Here is a 16,639-nt window from a genome sequence, read left to right as displayed (position 1 = left end):
TGCAGTCCCCCAAGCCTCTTGACTACAGGTATGTGGCTGGATAACAAGTGGATAGACGCTTCATCTCTCTCGCCGTCAGGTGTTGCCGTGAATCATACTTAACGTAGCTTTCTGCACGCGTCAGCGTAGCGTCAGTCGAGCAAAGTCGAGACAAGTCGCATAAGAGGAGCAACAAAAACGCGCGATTCCGGTACCGGGAATCGAACCCGGGCCTCCTGGGTGAGAGCCAGGTATCCTAGCCACTAGACCACACCGGATAACGACGGCAGTGCTCTTTCCAGCGAACGCAGCAGCCACCCACGGTTAACTGACGACAACTGTAAAAAATCCGCTCTCTCGCGTTATAGAACGGCGTGCCCCGGACGCATTTCGGGGAGACGGACGCCAGCAATGATGAGAGCAAAAGGTGCCTACAAATCCTGTCGTTGCACCACGCACTGTTCTACGGCAATTCACCAAGCAGACGCTCACGCCTTGTTGTGCTGTTTCCTTTGCGGGCAATGAGTGCACCTGCCTTCGACACAGGAAACATTACACGTTTGGCAGCTGTGGGATTGGAACCCACGCCTCCGAAGAGAATGGTGCCTGAAACCAGCGCCTTAGACCGCTCGGCCACGCTACCTACACAACACGCGCGTCACAAGAGCTGCGTCCTACCCCACGAGAACACACCGCAACGGCACAAAAATGAGACGTAAAAAGTGGCAACGGTGGGATTCGAACCCACGCCTCCGAAGAGACTGGTGCCTAAAACCAGCGCCTTAGACCGCTCGGCCACGTTACCGTTGGAGCAGCAGCCGCAAAACGTTTCGTTTGTACTACAAAGATCACTTCGAAATGGAAGTATCTTGGCAATCGCCGTGCCATGTATTTCCACTGCTCTCCCACTGGAAGCGTCTCTTTAGGCCATCCACAGCAAGAAAAAGCCGTGCCCGCCGTATGGTAGCGACGCCACTTGTCTGTAGCTGTCGCAGTTAAGGAGACAGCGTCAAGAGACGTTTTCGTGCCGTGACCAGGTTTCGAACCTGGGCTTTCCGTAACCACTAAAGTATCGTAGCTGTAACTGTCAGGCGGAGCTAGAATGCTCCATGTATCAAACATATGTGAGCTCAAGGAGGTTACACTTGAAGAAAAAGCGGCAGCTTAACGCGATCACAGCAAAGCCCCCGGCAGCTACGGGATTCGAAACCGCGCCTACAGAGAGTCTGGTGCCTTAAACCAGCGCCTTAAAGCGCTCGGCCACGCTACATGCGCTGCTTGGTGCGCCAGTGTTCCTAGCATTTGTACAAACAGTGCACGCCACAGCTTCCGGTTCTGCTGGGACTGGCTGCTCATCCATCGCACTTCAAACAACTGCCCTTTTCGACTACAGAGAGCAGCGGACGTCTGCGCTCTAGGAGGCGACATTACGTGTTGGGGATGAAGTGGTAGGGCAAACTGCGGCCTGCGGAACACGAGTGAAAAAATCAAGAGAGTACTGTCATTTCGAGTACTCGTCATTGCAACGGCAGCAAGGCAAAACTTTCAAAATTGCCGTGACCAGGATTCGAACCTGGGTTATTGCGGCCACAACGCAATGTCCTAACCACTAGACGATCACGGCCACGGACGCGCCCGCGAAAGCAGCTGCCTGTAATGCAAGTGGCGATACACAGCAGAGCCTAGGCCAAGGTGTACGCCACAGTAGTGTGAGACACGGTCTCCATCACATGTATACGAGCAAATGAACGTGCCTGCGCTGTCAGGACACTAACTACAGTGGTTAGCTGCATTCACCTCCGTGGCAATGTCTTGCAGTCCCCCAAGCCTCTTGACTACAGGTATGTGGCTGGATAACAAGTGGATAGACGCTTCATCTCTCTCGCCGTCAGGTGTTGCCGTGAATCATACTTAACGTAGCTTTCTGCACGCGTCAGCGTAGCGTCAGTCGAGCAAAGTCGAGACAAGTCGCATAAGAGGAGCAACAAAAACGCGCGATTCCGGTACCGGGAATCGAACCCGGGCCTCCTGGGTGAGAGCCAGGTATCCTAGCCACTAGACCACACCGGATAACGACGGCAGTGCTCTTTCCAGCGAACGCAGCAGCCACCCACGGTTAACTGACGACAACTGTAAAAAATCCGCTCTCTCGCGTTATAGAACGGCGTGCCCCGGACGCATTTCGGGGAGACGGACGCCAGCAATGATGAGAGCAAAAGGTGCCTACAAATCCTGTCGTTGCACCACGCACTGTTCTACGGCAATTCACCAAGCAGACGCTCACGCCTTGTTGTGCTGTTTCCTTTGCGGGCAATGAGTGCACCTGCCTTCGACACAGGAAACATTACACGTTTGGCAGGAGTGGGATTGGAACCCACGCCTCCGAAGAGAATGGTGCCTGAAACCAGCGCCTTAGACCGCTCGGCCACGCTACCTACACAACACGCGCGTCACAAGAGCTGCGTCCTACCCCACGAGAACACACCGCAACGGCACAAAAATGAGACGTAAAAAGTGGCAACGGTGGGATTCGAACCCACGCCTCCGAAGAGACTGGTGCCTAAAACCAGCGCCTTAGACCGCTCGGCCACGTTACCGTTGGAGCAGCAGCCGCAAAACGTTTCGTTTGTACTACAAAGATCACTTCGAAATGGAAGTATCTTGGCAATCGCCGTGCCATGTATTTCCACTGCTCTCCCACTGGAAGCGTCTCTTTAGGCCATCCACAGCAAGAAAAAGCCGTGCCCGCCGTATGGTAGCGACGCCACTTGTCTGTAGCTGTCGCAGTTAAGGAGACAGCGTCAAGAGACGTTTTCGTGCCGTGACCAGGTTTCGAACCTGGGCTTTCCGTAACCACTAAAGTATCGTAGCTGTAACTGTCAGGCGGAGCTAGAATGCTCCATGTATCAAACATATGTGAGCTCAAGGAGGTTACACTTGAAGAAAAAGCGGCAGCTTAACGCGATCACAGCAAAGCCCCCGGCAGCTACGGGATTCGAAACCGCGCCTACAGAGAGTCTGGTGCCTTAAACCAGCGCCTTAAAGCGCTCGGCCACGCTACATGCGCTGCTTGGTGCGCCAGTGTTCCTAGCATTTGTACAAACAGTGCACGCCACAGCTTCCGGTTCTGCTGGGACTGGCTGCTCATCCATCGCACTTCAAACAACTGCCCTTTTCGACTACAGAGAGCAGCGGACGTCTGCGCTCTAGGAGGCGACATTACGTGTTGGGGATGAAGTGGTAGGGCAAACTGCGGCCTGCGGAACACGAGTGAAAAAATCAAGAGAGTACTGTCATTTCGAGTACTCGTCATTGCAACGGCAGCAAGGCAAAACTTTCAAAATTGCCGTGACCAGGATTCGAACCTGGGTTATTGCGGCCACAACGCAATGTCCTAACCACTAGACGATCACGGCCACGGACGCGCCCGCGAAAGCAGCTGCCTGTAATGCAAGTGGCGATACACAGCAGAGCCTAGGCCAAGGTGTACGCCACAGTAGTGTGAGACACGGTCTCCATCACATGTATACGAGCAAATGAACGTGCCTGCGCTGTCAGGACACTAACTACAGTGGTTAGCTGCATTCACCTCCGTGGCAATGTCTTGCAGTCCCCCAAGCCTCTTGACTACAGGTATGTGGCTGGATAACAAGTGGATAGACGCTTCATCTCTCTCGCCGTCAGGTGTTGCCGTGAATCATACTTAACGTAGCTTTCTGCACGCGTCAGCGTAGCGTCAGTCGAGCAAAGTCGAGACAAGTCGCATAAGAGGAGCAACAAAAACGCGCGATTCCGGTACCGGGAATCGAACCCGGGCCTCCTGGGTGAGAGCCAGGTATCCTAGCCACTAGACCACACCGGATAACGACGGCAGTGCTCTTTCCAGCGAACGCAGCAGCCACCCACGGTTAACTGACGACAACTGTAAAAAATCCGCTCTCTCGCGTTATAGAACGGCGTGCCCCGGACGCATTTCGGGGAGACGGACGCCAGCAATGATGAGAGCAAAAGGTGCCTACAAATCCTGTCGTTGCACCACGCACTGTTCTACGGCAATTCACCAAGCAGACGCTCACGCCTTGTTGTGCTGTTTCCTTTGCGGGCAATGAGTGCACCTGCCTTCGACACAGGAAACATTACACGTTTGGCAGGAGTGGGATTGGAACCCACGCCTCCGAAGAGAATGGTGCCTGAAACCAGCGCCTTAGACCGCTCGGCCACGCTACCTACACAACACGCGCGTCACAAGAGCTGCGTCCTACCCCACGAGAACACACCGCAACGGCACAAAAATGAGACGTAAAAAGTGGCAACGGTGGGATTCGAACCCACGCCTCCGAAGAGACTGGTGCCTAAAACCAGCGCCTTAGACCGCTCGGCCACGTTACCGTTGGAGCAGCAGCCGCAAAACGTTTCGTTTGTACTACAAAGATCACTTCGAAATGGAAGTATCTTGGCAATCGCCGTGCCATGTATTTCCACTGCTCTCCCACTGGAAGCGTCTCTTTAGGCCATCCACAGCAAGAAAAAGCCGTGCCCGCCGTATGGTAGCGACGCCACTTGTCTGTAGCTGTCGCAGTTAAGGAGACAGCGTCAAGAGACGTTTTCGTGCCGTGACCAGGTTTCGAACCTGGGCTTTCCGTAACCACTAAAGTATCGTAGCTGTAACTGTCAGGCGGAGCTAGAATGCTCCATGTATCAAACATATGTGAGCTCAAGGAGGTTACACTTGAAGAAAAAGCGGCAGCTTAACGCGATCACAGCAAAGCCCCCGGCAGCTACGGGATTCGAAACCGCGCCTACAGAGAGTCTGGTGCCTTAAACCAGCGCCTTAAAGCGCTCGGCCACGCTACATGCGCTGCTTGGTGCGCCAGTGTTCCTAGCATTTGTACAAACAGTGCACGCCACAGCTTCCGGTTCTGCTGGGACTGGCTGCTCATCCATCGCACTTCAAACAACTGCCCTTTTCGACTACAGAGAGCAGCGGACGTCTGCGCTCTAGGAGGCGACATTACGTGTTGGGGATGAAGTGGTAGGGCAAACTGCGGCCTGCGGAACACGAGTGAAAAAATCAAGAGAGTACTGTCATTTCGAGTACTCGTCATTGCAACGGCAGCAAGGCAAAACTTTCAAAATTGCCGTGACCAGGATTCGAACCTGGGTTATTGCGGCCACAACGCAATGTCCTAACCACTAGACGATCACGGCCACGGACGCGCCCGCGAAAGCAGCTGCCTGTAATGCAAGTGGCGATACACAGCAGAGCCTAGGCCAAGGTGTACGCCACAGCAGTGTGAGACACGGTCTCCATCACATGTATACGAGCAAATGAACGTGCCTGCGCTGTCAGGACACTAACTACAGTGGTTAGCTGCATTCACCTCCGTGGCAATGTCTTGCAGTCCCCCAAGCCTCTTGACTACAGGTATGTGGCTGGATAACAAGTGGATAGACGCTTCATCTCTCTCGCCGTCAGGTGTTGCCGTGAATCATACTTAACGTAGCTTTCTGCACGCGTCAGCGTAGCGTCAGTCGAGCAAAGTCGAGACAAGTCGCATAAGAGGAGCAACAAAAACGCGCGATTCCGGTACCGGGAATCGAACCCGGGCCTCCTGGGTGAGAGCCAGGTATCCTAGCCACTAGACCACACCGGATAACGACGGCAGTGCTCTTTCCAGCGAACGCAGCAGCCACCCACGGTTAACTGACGACAACTGTAAAAAATCCGCTCTCTCGCGTTATAGAACGGCGTGCCCCGGACGCATTTCGGGGAGACGGACGCCAGCAATGATGAGAGCAAAAGGTGCCTACAAATCCTGTCGTTGCACCACGCACTGTTCTACGGCAATTCACCAAGCAGACGCTCACGCCTTGTTGTGCTGTTTCCTTTGCGGGCAATGAGTGCACCTGCCTTCGACACAGGAAACATTACACGTTTGGCAGGAGTGGGATTGGAACCCACGCCTCCGAAGAGAATGGTGCCTGAAACCAGCGCCTTAGACCGCTCGGCCACGCTACCTACACAACACGCGCGTCACAAGAGCTGCGTCCTACCCCACGAGAACACACCGCAACGGCACAAAAATGAGACGTAAAAAGTGGCAACGGTGGGATTCGAACCCACGCCTCCGAAGAGACTGGTGCCTAAAACCAGCGCCTTAGACCGCTCGGCCACGTTACCGTTGGAGCAGCAGCCGCAAAACGTTTCGTTTGTACTACAAAGATCACTTCGAAATGGAAGTATCTTGGCAATCGCCGTGCCATGTATTTCCACTGCTCTCCCACTGGAAGCGTCTCTTTAGGCCATCCACAGCAAGAAAAAGCCGTGCCCGCCGTATGGTAGCGACGCCACTTGTCTGTAGCTGTCGCAGTTAAGGAGACAGCGTCAAGAGACGTTTTCGTGCCGTGACCAGGTTTCGAACCTGGGCTTTCCGTAACCACTAAAGTATCGTAGCTGTAACTGTCAGGCGGAGCTAGAATGCTCCATGTATCAAACATATGTGAGCTCAAGGAGGTTACACTTGAAGAAAAAGCGGCAGCTTAACGCGATCACAGCAAAGCCCCCGGCAGCTACGGGATTCGAAACCGCGCCTACAGAGAGTCTGGTGCCTTAAACCAGCGCCTTAAAGCGCTCGGCCACGCTACATGCGCTGCTTGGTGCGCCAGTGTTCCTAGCATTTGTACAAACAGTGCACGCCACAGCTTCCGGTTCTGCTGGGACTGGCTGCTCATCCATCGCACTTCAAACAACTGCCCTTTTCGACTACAGAGAGCAGCGGACGTCTGCGCTCTAGGAGGCGACATTACGTGTTGGGGATGAAGTGGTAGGGCAAACTGCGGCCTGCGGAACACGAGTGAAAAAATCAAGAGAGTACTGTCATTTCGAGTACTCGTCATTGCAACGGCAGCAAGGCAAAACTTTCAAAATTGCCGTGACCAGGATTCGAACCTGGGTTATTGCGGCCACAACGCAATGTCCTAACCACTAGACGATCACGGCCACGGACGCGCCCGCGAAAGCAGCTGCCTGTAATGCAAGTGGCGATACACAGCAGAGCCTAGGCCAAGGTGTACGCCACAGCAGTGTGAGACACGGTCTCCATCACATGTATACGAGCAAATGAACGTGCCTGCGCTGTCAGGACACTAACTACAGTGGTTAGCTGCATTCACCTCCGTGGCAATGTCTTGCAGTCCCCCAAGCCTCTTGACTACAGGTATGTGGCTGGATAACAAGTGGATAGACGCTTCATCTCTCTCGCCGTCAGGTGTTGCCGTGAATCATACTTAACGTAGCTTTCTGCACGCGTCAGCGTAGCGTCAGTCGAGCAAAGTCGAGACAAGTCGCATAAGAGGAGCAACAAAAACGCGCGATTCCGGTACCGGGAATCGAACCCGGGCCTCCTGGGTGAGAGCCAGGTATCCTAGCCACTAGACCACACCGGATAACGACGGCAGTGCTCTTTCCAGCGAACGCAGCAGCCACCCACGGTTAACTGACGACAACTGTAAAAAATCCGCTCTCTCGCGTTATAGAACGGCGTGCCCCGGACGCATTTCGGGGAGACGGACGCCAGCAATGATGAGAGCAAAAGGTGCCTACAAATCCTGTCGTTGCACCACGCACTGTTCTACGGCAATTCACCAAGCAGACGCTCACGCCTTGTTGTGCTGTTTCCTTTGCGGGCAATGAGTGCACCTGCCTTCGACACAGGAAACATTACACGTTTGGCAGGAGTGGGATTGGAACCCACGCCTCCGAAGAGAATGGTGCCTGAAACCAGCGCCTTAGACCGCTCGGCCACGCTACCTACACAACACGCGCGTCACAAGAGCTGCGTCCTACCCCACGAGAACACACCGCAACGGCACAAAAATGAGACGTAAAAAGTGGCAACGGTGGGATTCGAACCCACGCCTCCGAAGAGACTGGTGCCTAAAACCAGCGCCTTAGACCGCTCGGCCACGTTACCGTTGGAGCAGCAGCCGCAAAACGTTTCGTTTGTACTACAAAGATCACTTCGAAATGGAAGTATCTTGGCAATCGCCGTGCCATGTATTTCCACTGCTCTCCCACTGGAAGCGTCTCTTTAGGCCATCCACAGCAAGAAAAAGCCGTGCCCGCCGTATGGTAGCGACGCCACTTGTCTGTAGCTGTCGCAGTTAAGGAGACAGCGTCAAGAGACGTTTTCGTGCCGTGACCAGGTTTCGAACCTGGGCTTTCCGTAACCACTAAAGTATCGTAGCTGTAACTGTCAGGCGGAGCTAGAATGCTCCATGTATCAAACATATGTGAGCTCAAGGAGGTTACACTTGAAGAAAAAGCGGCAGCTTAACGCGATCACAGCAAAGCCCCCGGCAGCTACGGGATTCGAAACCGCGCCTACAGAGAGTCTGGTGCCTTAAACCAGCGCCTTAAAGCGCTCGGCCACGCTACATGCGCTGCTTGGTGCGCCAGTGTTCCTAGCATTTGTACAAACAGTGCACGCCACAGCTTCCGGTTCTGCTGGGACTGGCTGCTCATCCATCGCACTTCAAACAACTGCCCTTTTCGACTACAGAGAGCAGCGGACGTCTGCGCTCTAGGAGGCGACATTACGTGTTGGGGATGAAGTGGTAGGGCAAACTGCGGCCTGCGGAACACGAGTGAAAAAATCAAGAGAGTACTGTCATTTCGAGTACTCGTCATTGCAACGGCAGCAAGGCAAAACTTTCAAAATTGCCGTGACCAGGATTCGAACCTGGGTTATTGCGGCCACAACGCAATGTCCTAACCACTAGACGATCACGGCCACGGACGCGCCCGCGAAAGCAGCTGCCTGTAATGCAAGTGGCGATACACAGCAGAGCCTAGGCCAAGGTGTACGCCACAGCAGTGTGAGACACGGTCTCCATCACATGTATACGAGCAAATGAACGTGCCTGCGCTGTCAGGACACTAACTACAGTGGTTAGCTGCATTCACCTCCGTGGCAATGTCTTGCAGTCCCCCAAGCCTCTTGACTACAGGTATGTGGCTGGATAACAAGTGGATAGACGCTTCATCTCTCTCGCCGTCAGGTGTTGCCGTGAATCATACTTAACGTAGCTTTCTGCACGCGTCAGCGTAGCGTCAGTCGAGCAAAGTCGAGACAAGTCGCATAAGAGGAGCAACAAAAACGCGCGATTCCGGTACCGGGAATCGAACCCGGGCCTCCTGGGTGAGAGCCAGGTATCCTAGCCACTAGACCACACCGGATAACGACGGCAGTGCTCTTTCCAGCGAACGCAGCAGCCACCCACGGTTAACTGACGACAACTGTAAAAAATCCGCTCTCTCGCGTTATAGAACGGCGTGCCCCGGACGCATTTCGGGGAGACGGACGCCAGCAATGATGAGAGCAAAAGGTGCCTACAAATCCTGTCGTTGCACCACGCACTGTTCTACGGCAATTCACCAAGCAGACGCTCACGCCTTGTTGTGCTGTTTCCTTTGCGGGCAATGAGTGCACCTGCCTTCGACACAGGAAACATTACACGTTTGGCAGCTGTGGGATTGGAACCCACGCCTCCGAAGAGAATGGTGCCTGAAACCAGCGCCTTAGACCGCTCGGCCACGCTACCTACACAACACGCGCGTCACAAGAGCTGCGTCCTACCCCACGAGAACACACCGCAACGGCACAAAAATGAGACGTAAAAAGTGGCAACGGTGGGATTCGAACCCACGCCTCCGAAGAGACTGGTGCCTAAAACCAGCGCCTTAGACCGCTCGGCCACGTTACCGTTGGAGCAGCAGCCGCAAAACGTTTCGTTTGTACTACAAAGATCACTTCGAAATGGAAGTATCTTGGCAATCGCCGTGCCATGTATTTCCACTGCTCTCCCACTGGAAGCGTCTCTTTAGGCCATCCACAGCAAGAAAAAGCCGTGCCCGCCGTATGGTAGCGACGCCACTTGTCTGTAGCTGTCGCAGTTAAGGAGACAGCGTCAAGAGACGTTTTCGTGCCGTGACCAGGTTTCGAACCTGGGCTTTCCGTAACCACTAAAGTATCGTAGCTGTAACTGTCAGGCGGAGCTAGAATGCTCCATGTATCAAACATATGTGAGCTCAAGGAGGTTACACTTGAAGAAAAAGCGGCAGCTTAACGCGATCACAGCAAAGCCCCCGGCAGCTACGGGATTCGAAACCGCGCCTACAGAGAGTCTGGTGCCTTAAACCAGCGCCTTAAAGCGCTCGGCCACGCTACATGCGCTGCTTGGTGCGCCAGTGTTCCTAGCATTTGTACAAACAGTGCACGCCACAGCTTCCGGTTCTGCTGGGACTGGCTGCTCATCCATCGCACTTCAAACAACTGCCCTTTTCGACTACAGAGAGCAGCGGACGTCTGCGCTCTAGGAGGCGACATTACGTGTTGGGGATGAAGTGGTAGGGCAAACTGCGGCCTGCGGAACACGAGTGAAAAAATCAAGAGAGTACTGTCATTTCGAGTACTCGTCATTGCAACGGCAGCAAGGCAAAACTTTCAAAATTGCCGTGACCAGGATTCGAACCTGGGTTATTGCGGCCACAACGCAATGTCCTAACCACTAGACGATCACGGCCACGGACGCGCCCGCGAAAGCAGCTGCCTGTAATGCAAGTGGCGATACACAGCAGAGCCTAGGCCAAGGTGTACGCCACAGCAGTGTGAGACACGGTCTCCATCACATGTATACGAGCAAATGAACGTGCCTGCGCTGTCAGGACACTAACTACAGTGGTTAGCTGCATTCACCTCCGTGGCAATGTCTTGCAGTCCCCCAAGCCTCTTGACTACAGGTATGTGGCTGGATAACAAGTGGATAGACGCTTCATCTCTCTCGCCGTCAGGTGTTGCCGTGAATCATACTTAACGTAGCTTTCTGCACGCGTCAGCGTAGCGTCAGTCGAGCAAAGTCGAGACAAGTCGCATAAGAGGAGCAACAAAAACGCGCGATTCCGGTACCGGGAATCGAACCCGGGCCTCCTGGGTGAGAGCCAGGTATCCTAGCCACTAGACCACACCGGATAACGACGGCAGTGCTCTTTCCAGCGAACGCAGCAGCCACCCACGGTTAACTGACGACAACTGTAAAAAATCCGCTCTCTCGCGTTATAGAACGGCGTGCCCCGGACGCATTTCGGGGAGACGGACGCCAGCAATGATGAGAGCAAAAGGTGCCTACAAATCCTGTCGTTGCACCACGCACTGTTCTACGGCAATTCACCAAGCAGACGCTCACGCCTTGTTGTGCTGTTTCCTTTGCGGGCAATGAGTGCACCTGCCTTCGACACAGGAAACATTACACGTTTGGCAGCTGTGGGATTGGAACCCACGCCTCCGAAGAGAATGGTGCCTGAAACCAGCGCCTTAGACCGCTCGGCCACGCTACCTACACAACACGCGCGTCACAAGAGCTGCGTCCTACCCCACGAGAACACACCGCAACGGCACAAAAATGAGACGTAAAAAGTGGCAACGGTGGGATTCGAACCCACGCCTCCGAAGAGACTGGTGCCTAAAACCAGCGCCTTAGACCGCTCGGCCACGTTACCGTTGGAGCAGCAGCCGCAAAACGTTTCGTTTGTACTACAAAGATCACTTCGAAATGGAAGTATCTTGGCAATCGCCGTGCCATGTATTTCCACTGCTCTCCCACTGGAAGCGTCTCTTTAGGCCATCCACAGCAAGAAAAAGCCGTGCCCGCCGTATGGTAGCGACGCCACTTGTCTGTAGCTGTCGCAGTTAAGGAGACAGCGTCAAGAGACGTTTTCGTGCCGTGACCAGGTTTCGAACCTGGGCTTTCCGTAACCACTAAAGTATCGTAGCTGTAACTGTCAGGCGGAGCTAGAATGCTCCATGTATCAAACATATGTGAGCTCAAGGAGGTTACACTTGAAGAAAAAGCGGCAGCTTAACGCGATCACAGCAAAGCCCCCGGCAGCTACGGGATTCGAAACCGCGCCTACAGAGAGTCTGGTGCCTTAAACCAGCGCCTTAAAGCGCTCGGCCACGCTACATGCGCTGCTTGGTGCGCCAGTGTTCCTAGCATTTGTACAAACAGTGCACGCCACAGCTTCCGGTTCTGCTGGGACTGGCTGCTCATCCATCGCACTTCAAACAACTGCCCTTTTCGACTACAGAGAGCAGCGGACGTCTGCGCTCTAGGAGGCGACATTACGTGTTGGGGATGAAGTGGTAGGGCAAACTGCGGCCTGCGGAACACGAGTGAAAAAATCAAGAGAGTACTGTCATTTCGAGTACTCGTCATTGCAACGGCAGCAAGGCAAAACTTTCAAAATTGCCGTGACCAGGATTCGAACCTGGGTTATTGCGGCCACAACGCAATGTCCTAACCACTAGACGATCACGGCCACGGACGCGCCCGCGAAAGCAGCTGCCTGTAATGCAAGTGGCGATACACAGCAGAGCCTAGGCCAAGGTGTACGCCACAGCAGTGTGAGACACGGTCTCCATCACATGTATACGAGCAAATGAACGTGCCTGCGCTGTCAGGACACTAACTACAGTGGTTAGCTGCATTCACCTCCGTGGCAATGTCTTGCAGTCCCCCAAGCCTCTTGACTACAGGTATGTGGCTGGATAACAAGTGGATAGACGCTTCATCTCTCTCGCCGTCAGGTGTTGCCGTGAATCATACTTAACGTAGCTTTCTGCACGCGTCAGCGTAGCGTCAGTCGAGCAAAGTCGAGACAAGTCGCATAAGAGGAGCAACAAAAACGCGCGATTCCGGTACCGGGAATCGAACCCGGGCCTCCTGGGTGAGAGCCAGGTATCCTAGCCACTAGACCACACCGGATAACGACGGCAGTGCTCTTTCCAGCGAACGCAGCAGCCACCCACGGTTAACTGACGACAACTGTAAAAAATCCGCTCTCTCGCGTTATAGAACGGCGTGCCCCGGACGCATTTCGGGGAGACGGACGCCAGCAATGATGAGAGCAAAAGGTGCCTACAAATCCTGTCGTTGCACCACGCACTGTTCTACGGCAATTCACCAAGCAGACGCTCACGCCTTGTTGTGCTGTTTCCTTTGCGGGCAATGAGTGCACCTGCCTTCGACACAGGAAACATTACACGTTTGGCAGCTGTGGGATTGGAACCCACGCCTCCGAAGAGAATGGTGCCTGAAACCAGCGCCTTAGACCGCTCGGCCACGCTACCTACACAACACGCGCGTCACAAGAGCTGCGTCCTACCCCACGAGAACACACCGCAACGGCACAAAAATGAGACGTAAAAAGTGGCAACGGTGGGATTCGAACCCACGCCTCCGAAGAGACTGGTGCCTAAAACCAGCGCCTTAGACCGCTCGGCCACGTTACCGTTGGAGCAGCAGCCGCAAAACGTTTCGTTTGTACTACAAAGATCACTTCGAAATGGAAGTATCTTGGCAATCGCCGTGCCATGTATTTCCACTGCTCTCCCACTGGAAGCGTCTCTTTAGGCCATCCACAGCAAGAAAAAGCCGTGCCCGCCGTATGGTAGCGACGCCACTTGTCTGTAGCTGTCGCAGTTAAGGAGACAGCGTCAAGAGACGTTTTCGTGCCGTGACCAGGTTTCGAACCTGGGCTTTCCGTAACCACTAAAGTATCGTAGCTGTAACTGTCAGGCGGAGCTAGAATGCTCCATGTATCAAACATATGTGAGCTCAAGGAGGTTACACTTGAAGAAAAAGCGGCAGCTTAACGCGATCACAGCAAAGCCCCCGGCAGCTACGGGATTCGAAACCGCGCCTACAGAGAGTCTGGTGCCTTAAACCAGCGCCTTAAAGCGCTCGGCCACGCTACATGCGCTGCTTGGTGCGCCAGTGTTCCTAGCATTTGTACAAACAGTGCACGCCACAGCTTCCGGTTCTGCTGGGACTGGCTGCTCATCCATCGCACTTCAAACAACTGCCCTTTTCGACTACAGAGAGCAGCGGACGTCTGCGCTCTAGGAGGCGACATTACGTGTTGGGGATGAAGTGGTAGGGCAAACTGCGGCCTGCGGAACACGAGTGAAAAAATCAAGAGAGTACTGTCATTTCGAGTACTCGTCATTGCAACGGCAGCAAGGCAAAACTTTCAAAATTGCCGTGACCAGGATTCGAACCTGGGTTATTGCGGCCACAACGCAATGTCCTAACCACTAGACGATCACGGCCACGGACGCGCCCGCGAAAGCAGCTGCCTGTAATGCAAGTGGCGATACACAGCAGAGCCTAGGCCAAGGTGTACGCCACAGCAGTGTGAGACACGGTCTCCATCACATGTATACGAGCAAATGAACGTGCCTGCGCTGTCAGGACACTAACTACAGTGGTTAGCTGCATTCACCTCCGTGGCAATGTCTTGCAGTCCCCCAAGCCTCTTGACTACAGGTATGTGGCTGGATAACAAGTGGATAGACGCTTCATCTCTCTCGCCGTCAGGTGTTGCCGTGAATCATACTTAACGTAGCTTTCTGCACGCGTCAGCGTAGCGTCAGTCGAGCAAAGTCGAGACAAGTCGCATAAGAGGAGCAACAAAAACGCGCGATTCCGGTACCGGGAATCGAACCCGGGCCTCCTGGGTGAGAGCCAGGTATCCTAGCCACTAGACCACACCGGATAACGACGGCAGTGCTCTTTCCAGCGAACGCAGCAGCCACCCACGGTTAACTGACGACAACTGTAAAAAATCCGCTCTCTCGCGTTATAGAACGGCGTGCCCCGGACGCATTTCGGGGAGACGGACGCCAGCAATGATGAGAGCAAAAGGTGCCTACAAATCCTGTCGTTGCACCACGCACTGTTCTACGGCAATTCACCAAGCAGACGCTCACGCCTTGTTGTGCTGTTTCCTTTGCGGGCAATGAGTGCACCTGCCTTCGACACAGGAAACATTACACGTTTGGCAGCTGTGGGATTGGAACCCACGCCTCCGAAGAGAATGGTGCCTGAAACCAGCGCCTTAGACCGCTCGGCCACGCTACCTACACAACACGCGCGTCACAAGAGCTGCGTCCTACCCCACGAGAACACACCGCAACGGCACAAAAATGAGACGTAAAAAGTGGCAACGGTGGGATTCGAACCCACGCCTCCGAAGAGACTGGTGCCTAAAACCAGCGCCTTAGACCGCTCGGCCACGTTACCGTTGGAGCAGCAGCCGCAAAACGTTTCGTTTGTACTACAAAGATCACTTCGAAATGGAAGTATCTTGGCAATCGCCGTGCCATGTATTTCCACTGCTCTCCCACTGGAAGCGTCTCTTTAGGCCATCCACAGCAAGAAAAAGCCGTGCCCGCCGTATGGTAGCGACGCCACTTGTCTGTAGCTGTCGCAGTTAAGGAGACAGCGTCAAGAGACGTTTTCGTGCCGTGACCAGGTTTCGAACCTGGGCTTTCCGTAACCACTAAAGTATCGTAGCTGTAACTGTCAGGCGGAGCTAGAATGCTCCATGTATCAAACATATGTGAGCTCAAGGAGGTTACACTTGAAGAAAAAGCGGCAGCTTAACGCGATCACAGCAAAGCCCCCGGCAGCTACGGGATTCGAAACCGCGCCTACAGAGAGTCTGGTGCCTTAAACCAGCGCCTTAAAGCGCTCGGCCACGCTACATGCGCTGCTTGGTGCGCCAGTGTTCCTAGCATTTGTACAAACAGTGCACGCCACAGCTTCCGGTTCTGCTGGGACTGGCTGCTCATCCATCGCACTTCAAACAACTGCCCTTTTCGACTACAGAGAGCAGCGGACGTCTGCGCTCTAGGAGGCGACATTACGTGTTGGGGATGAAGTGGTAGGGCAAACTGCGGCCTGCGGAACACGAGTGAAAAAATCAAGAGAGTACTGTCATTTCGAGTACTCGTCATTGCAACGGCAGCAAGGCAAAACTTTCAAAATTGCCGTGACCAGGATTCGAACCTGGGTTATTGCGGCCACAACGCAATGTCCTAACCACTAGACGATCACGGCCACGGACGCGCCCGCGAAAGCAGCTGCCTGTAATGCAAGTGGCGATACACAGCAGAGCCTAGGCCAAGGTGTACGCCACAGCAGTGTGAGACACGGTCTCCATCACATGTATACGAGCAAATGAACGTGCCTGCGCTGTCAGGACACTAACTACAGTGGTTAGCTGCATTCACCTCCGTGGCAATGTCTTGCAGTCCCCCAAGCCTCTTGACTACAGGTATGTGGCTGGATAACAAGTGGATAGACGCTTCATCTCTCTCGCCGTCAGGTGTTGCCGTGAATCATACTTAACGTAGCTTTCTGCACGCGTCAGCGTAGCGTCAGTCGAGCAAAGTCGAGACAAGTCGCATAAGAGGAGCAACAAAAACGCGCGATTCCGGTACCGGGAATCGAACCCGGGCCTCCTGGGTGAGAGCCAGGTATCCTAGCCACTAGACCACACCGGATAACGACGGCAGTGCTCTTTCCAGCGAACGCAGCAGCCACCCACGGTTAACTGACGACAACTGTAAAAAATCCGCTCTCTCGCGTTATAGAACGGCGTGCCCCGGACGCATTTCGGGGAGACGGACGCCAGCAATGATGAGAGCAAAAGGTGCCTACAAATCCTGTCGTTGCACCACGCACTGTTCTACGGCAATTCACCAAGCAGACGCTCACGCCTTGTTGTGCTGTTTCCTTTGCGGGCAATGAGTGCACC

At 54.2% G+C, this 16,639-nt stretch overlaps 28 non-coding genes across 28 annotated transcripts; all 28 read right to left on the bottom strand.

Annotated features, from left to right (window-relative positions):
• Positions 1–185: 185 nt before the first annotated feature.
• On the bottom strand, positions 186–257 carry Trnae-cuc. The gene has a single exon. It is a non-coding gene; the product is annotated as a tRNA-Glu (tRNA).
• Positions 258–702: 445 nt separating this feature from the next.
• Trnal-uag lies at positions 703–784 on the bottom strand. The gene has a single exon. It is a non-coding gene; the product is annotated as a tRNA-Leu (tRNA).
• Positions 785–1,531: 747 nt separating this feature from the next.
• Trnah-gug lies at positions 1,532–1,603 on the bottom strand. Its single transcript has one exon. It is a non-coding gene; the product is annotated as a tRNA-His (tRNA).
• Positions 1,604–1,977: 374 nt separating this feature from the next.
• Positions 1,978–2,049, bottom strand: Trnae-cuc. The gene has a single exon. It is a non-coding gene; the product is annotated as a tRNA-Glu (tRNA).
• A 445-nt stretch (positions 2,050–2,494) lies between these two features.
• On the bottom strand, positions 2,495–2,576 carry Trnal-uag. The gene has a single exon. It is a non-coding gene; the product is annotated as a tRNA-Leu (tRNA).
• Positions 2,577–3,323: 747 nt separating this feature from the next.
• Trnah-gug lies at positions 3,324–3,395 on the bottom strand. The gene has a single exon. It is a non-coding gene; the product is annotated as a tRNA-His (tRNA).
• A 374-nt stretch (positions 3,396–3,769) lies between these two features.
• Positions 3,770–3,841, bottom strand: Trnae-cuc. The gene has a single exon. It is a non-coding gene; the product is annotated as a tRNA-Glu (tRNA).
• A 445-nt stretch (positions 3,842–4,286) lies between these two features.
• Trnal-uag lies at positions 4,287–4,368 on the bottom strand. Its single transcript has one exon. It is a non-coding gene; the product is annotated as a tRNA-Leu (tRNA).
• A 747-nt stretch (positions 4,369–5,115) lies between these two features.
• On the bottom strand, positions 5,116–5,187 carry Trnah-gug. The gene has a single exon. It is a non-coding gene; the product is annotated as a tRNA-His (tRNA).
• Positions 5,188–5,561: 374 nt separating this feature from the next.
• Positions 5,562–5,633, bottom strand: Trnae-cuc. Its single transcript has one exon. It is a non-coding gene; the product is annotated as a tRNA-Glu (tRNA).
• A 445-nt stretch (positions 5,634–6,078) lies between these two features.
• Trnal-uag lies at positions 6,079–6,160 on the bottom strand. The gene has a single exon. It is a non-coding gene; the product is annotated as a tRNA-Leu (tRNA).
• Positions 6,161–6,907: 747 nt separating this feature from the next.
• Positions 6,908–6,979, bottom strand: Trnah-gug. Its single transcript has one exon. It is a non-coding gene; the product is annotated as a tRNA-His (tRNA).
• Positions 6,980–7,353: 374 nt separating this feature from the next.
• Positions 7,354–7,425, bottom strand: Trnae-cuc. Its single transcript has one exon. It is a non-coding gene; the product is annotated as a tRNA-Glu (tRNA).
• Positions 7,426–7,870: 445 nt separating this feature from the next.
• Positions 7,871–7,952, bottom strand: Trnal-uag. The gene has a single exon. It is a non-coding gene; the product is annotated as a tRNA-Leu (tRNA).
• A 747-nt stretch (positions 7,953–8,699) lies between these two features.
• Positions 8,700–8,771, bottom strand: Trnah-gug. The gene has a single exon. It is a non-coding gene; the product is annotated as a tRNA-His (tRNA).
• A 374-nt stretch (positions 8,772–9,145) lies between these two features.
• Positions 9,146–9,217, bottom strand: Trnae-cuc. The gene has a single exon. It is a non-coding gene; the product is annotated as a tRNA-Glu (tRNA).
• A 445-nt stretch (positions 9,218–9,662) lies between these two features.
• On the bottom strand, positions 9,663–9,744 carry Trnal-uag. Its single transcript has one exon. It is a non-coding gene; the product is annotated as a tRNA-Leu (tRNA).
• A 747-nt stretch (positions 9,745–10,491) lies between these two features.
• On the bottom strand, positions 10,492–10,563 carry Trnah-gug. Its single transcript has one exon. It is a non-coding gene; the product is annotated as a tRNA-His (tRNA).
• Positions 10,564–10,937: 374 nt separating this feature from the next.
• Positions 10,938–11,009, bottom strand: Trnae-cuc. The gene has a single exon. It is a non-coding gene; the product is annotated as a tRNA-Glu (tRNA).
• A 445-nt stretch (positions 11,010–11,454) lies between these two features.
• On the bottom strand, positions 11,455–11,536 carry Trnal-uag. Its single transcript has one exon. It is a non-coding gene; the product is annotated as a tRNA-Leu (tRNA).
• Positions 11,537–12,283: 747 nt separating this feature from the next.
• Positions 12,284–12,355, bottom strand: Trnah-gug. Its single transcript has one exon. It is a non-coding gene; the product is annotated as a tRNA-His (tRNA).
• Positions 12,356–12,729: 374 nt separating this feature from the next.
• On the bottom strand, positions 12,730–12,801 carry Trnae-cuc. Its single transcript has one exon. It is a non-coding gene; the product is annotated as a tRNA-Glu (tRNA).
• A 445-nt stretch (positions 12,802–13,246) lies between these two features.
• Trnal-uag lies at positions 13,247–13,328 on the bottom strand. The gene has a single exon. It is a non-coding gene; the product is annotated as a tRNA-Leu (tRNA).
• Positions 13,329–14,075: 747 nt separating this feature from the next.
• On the bottom strand, positions 14,076–14,147 carry Trnah-gug. The gene has a single exon. It is a non-coding gene; the product is annotated as a tRNA-His (tRNA).
• Positions 14,148–14,521: 374 nt separating this feature from the next.
• On the bottom strand, positions 14,522–14,593 carry Trnae-cuc. Its single transcript has one exon. It is a non-coding gene; the product is annotated as a tRNA-Glu (tRNA).
• A 445-nt stretch (positions 14,594–15,038) lies between these two features.
• Trnal-uag lies at positions 15,039–15,120 on the bottom strand. The gene has a single exon. It is a non-coding gene; the product is annotated as a tRNA-Leu (tRNA).
• A 747-nt stretch (positions 15,121–15,867) lies between these two features.
• Trnah-gug lies at positions 15,868–15,939 on the bottom strand. The gene has a single exon. It is a non-coding gene; the product is annotated as a tRNA-His (tRNA).
• Positions 15,940–16,313: 374 nt separating this feature from the next.
• Positions 16,314–16,385, bottom strand: Trnae-cuc. Its single transcript has one exon. It is a non-coding gene; the product is annotated as a tRNA-Glu (tRNA).
• Positions 16,386–16,639: the final 254 nt, after the last annotated feature.

Source organism: Schistocerca piceifrons, chromosome 1 (assembly GCF_021461385.2).
Source record: "Schistocerca piceifrons isolate TAMUIC-IGC-003096 chromosome 1, iqSchPice1.1, whole genome shotgun sequence".
Taxonomy (NCBI): Eukaryota; Metazoa; Arthropoda; class Insecta; order Orthoptera; family Acrididae; genus Schistocerca; species Schistocerca piceifrons.
Note: the sequence above shows the minus strand (reverse complement) of the source record. Positions and strands in the feature narration are given on the sequence as shown.